This window comes from Triticum aestivum, chromosome 2B, assembly GCF_018294505.1.
Source record: "Triticum aestivum cultivar Chinese Spring chromosome 2B, IWGSC CS RefSeq v2.1, whole genome shotgun sequence".
In the NCBI taxonomy this organism is placed as follows: domain Eukaryota; kingdom Viridiplantae; phylum Streptophyta; class Magnoliopsida; order Poales; family Poaceae; genus Triticum; species Triticum aestivum.
The window spans coordinates 484,250,742-484,254,201 of record NC_057798.1 but is presented as its reverse complement, the minus strand read 5'-3'; positions in this window follow the sequence as shown (position 1 = coordinate 484,254,201).

The following is a 3,460-nucleotide window of genomic DNA, read 5'->3' as shown; positions in this document are numbered from 1 at the left end:
AGCAGGGATGCACGGGAGGAGCTTCGTCTGGCCGGAGAAATCGCGGCTGGAAACCCTTACTTATTGCGGATGAAGTTTTTAGATCCAAAGTATGCTCCCCTGGATCGACGCTGGAGCCCTGCAGACGCGTATGCGGACTTGGCGAAGAGTATGGCTGATGCGGCCAAGTTTTTTGAGGATCAAGGTGATAAAGAGGTGGAGAAGCTATTCTGGTCGCAATTCAATGCTCCTGCGCGCCCATTGCCGTTGAGTGAGAAGATGGCTGCTGTGTTGAGCTTCATAGGTTGTCCGGTCTTGCAATGTGGTCTGTAATAGACCATCTTTGGCCGAAGGAGCCTAAGCCGGCCAGTTATTTTGGTTTAGTGCAACAATTCCTTGATGTCGTATCACAGATCGATGCCATGAGGAGGTCGGCGTGTATAGAGGGTGCACGGATGGCTCTTGCCCGCATTAAAGCATATTGGATAGACATGGAGGCCACCATCGTTGCGACCCAGAATTCGGCGGGAGGCTAAGATCCAACTGAGCACTACTTGGAGCAGGTAACGGAAGGTGCTCGTTTAATAGAGGCTCAGTGCTCGAAGAATATCATGTTCGAGTGACAAATCATGTTTATTGTAAAAACAATGTTATTTTTATTATGAGGCTATATTTATACTTTTTGGCTGAAAGTATTATTGTGCCTCCTGTGCGGCCGTTTTTATGTATATGTGCAATCTGAAAGTTAGCAGTCATTGGCTTCAGCCCCCACGCATACAATGCGGGGGTGTTCGTGAAAAATATGCGTAATCACACTTGATCCAACGTCTTGGTACGTTAAGGAGGTGATCGCACGTCGAACTAGGCAACCGGACTATATAGTTGTAACACTTTCACTTAGCCATAGGAGTTTGACAGTGGGGCTACTATGTAGCCCCTAGTACCTTCGCGTGCATCTGAATACGGGCGCGTGTGTACATGACCGGGGAACGGTCCTTCGTTAATGCGGAGGAATCCTAAAGATTCCGGTAAGTATTCAAGTGGTTGAACAGTCTCTCGGTGTATCATGACAGTCAGTTTTCGGCTTTCTATACTGAGGTGCTCGTCCGGAATAACCGGGGCACAATCGCAGTAGTTCTCCTTTGGCTGCCTTAGCCGATAAGAATGGAACGTAAGGTGGAAAACCCAGGAGCCGGGCAAACCCAACATTTGACCAAAGACATGATTCAGAGCTGATGCATATAAGGCCAAACTCGTGACACCGAACACTCCCAAAGGTATTCGGACTTTGCAATATAAAATGGGCTGAGGAATGCCCTTTCATTATGAACCATGTAGTTCCAGGTACGTGCATTAGTCTGTCGTGGCGAAATGCCAATAACAGGAGTACCCTCTGTGGGTATAGTACCCATGGGATGTGAAAACAACAAGAGGAAATAAAAAGGTTTACATAGGGGCTTAATCTAAAGAGAAACCTTTGAGCGGGGCCCTGCTACACGTCTGCACCTTCGTCTCCGTTGTGCCGTTTCCTGGAAGGGCATCACGCGAATTGTGTCTGTGAAAAAGAAAAACTCATGTAGGAGAGTATAACATAAGCGTGCAATGGATAGTAAAAAGTGTAAGACATTGGCCTGTTAATAAGATCAAGCCAACAGTAGGGTTGTATTAAATATCTATAGCCCCTGGTGTCCTTTATAGGATTATGTACATGGTGCCCAAGCTCAAGATTATCCTGGCCGCCGGACTCGTCTAGCCGTGTTTGTGGTCTTAACGACCAGCCATGCTTTCTGGTATTGGAGGCCGCTTAGAGTCCGGCTGCTAGGGACCTCGCGGATTCCTCCGTGCGTGAGGAGCGCTCTATGTTTCCATTAACGGTGATGACGCCGCGTGGACCGGGCATCTTGAGTGTGAGGTAGGCATAATGCGGTACTGTGTTGAAGCGGGCGAATGCCGTTCTCCCAAGCAATGTGTGATAGCCGCTTTGGAGGGGGGCGATTGTGAAGAGTAGTTCTTCGCTTCTGGAGTTGCCGGGGGAACCGAATGTTACCTCCAGTATGATGGAGCCCCTGCCGTGGGCTTCAACGCCTGGTATCACCCCTTCAAAGGCGGTGTTGTTTTTTCTGATTCTGGAAGGGTCTATCCCCATCCTGCGGACAGTGTCCTAGTATATTAAATTGAGAATGATGCCGCCGTCCATGAGGACGCGAGTGAGATGGTATCCATCGATTATTGGGTCGAGCACCAAGGCAGCTGATCCTCCGTGTCGCATACTAGTCGGGTGGTCCCTGTGATCGAAGGTGATCGGGCAGGCCGACCAGTAGTTAAGTTTAGGGGCGACGGGCCTTACAGCGTATGCGTCTCTGAGCGCGCATCCGCGCCTTCTCGTGGGTGTGTGAGTCGCGCGGATCATGTTTACCGTTTTCACCTCTGGTGGGAATTTTTTCTGTCCCCCAGTGTTCGGCTGGCGAGGTTCATCCTTGTCTTCACTTGGTGTTTCCCTTCCCTTGTGTTCGACATTTAATTTGCCGGCCTACTTGAAGACCCAGCATTCTCTGTGAGTGTGGTTTGCAGGTTTGTCAGGGGTGCCATGAATTTGGCATAGTCTGTCCAGGACTCTGTTCAGACCGGACGGTCCCTCTTTACTGCCTTTAAATGGCTTCTTTTGTTGACCGGGTCGAGAGCCCCTGAATTCGGTGTTGACCATTGTGCTTTCTGGGCTCTCTTCCTTGTTTTGACATTTGTTTTTACGCCATAGCTTCCCGTTGCCATCCCTTGTTTCCGATGTGCTTGGGTCGCTGGTGCCTTTACGGGCCAACCAGTTATCTTCACCCGCGCAAAAGCGGGTCATAAGGCTTGTTGAGGCTGCCATTGTCCTTGGCTTTTCTTGGCCGAGGTGTCTGGCGAGCCACTCGTCTCGGATGTTGTGTTTGAAGGCCGCTAGGGCTTTGGCATCCGGACAGTCGACAATTTGATTCTTCTTAGTGAGGAATCTATTCCAAAGCTTGCGGGCGGACTCTTCGGGCTGTTGGATTATGTGACTTAAATCGTCCGCATCCGGAGGCCGGACATAAGTCCCTTGAAAATTGGCCCTGAAAGCGTCCTTGAGTTCCTCCCAACTTCCAATTGAATTTTCGGGGAGGCTTTTCAACGAGTGTCGAGCTGGTCCCTTCAGCTTGAGGGGAAGGTATTTGATGGCATGGAGGTCATACCCACGAGCCATGTGTATATGCAGGATAAAATCCTCGATCTAGACCCCTGGGTCTATCGTTCCATCGTATGCCTCTATGTTCACAGGTTTAAAACCCTGTGGAAATTCGTGATCCAGTACTTCTCGGTGAAGCACAGGGCATGAGCAGCCCCTCTGTATCTGTACGTGCTGCGGCATGCCATCGGCTGTTGTTGCATCTGGTGTTTATACAAACTGGTATCTGATCGGTATGATCGTTTTGGTGATCATAGTCCTGCGCCAGGGTGTTTCCTT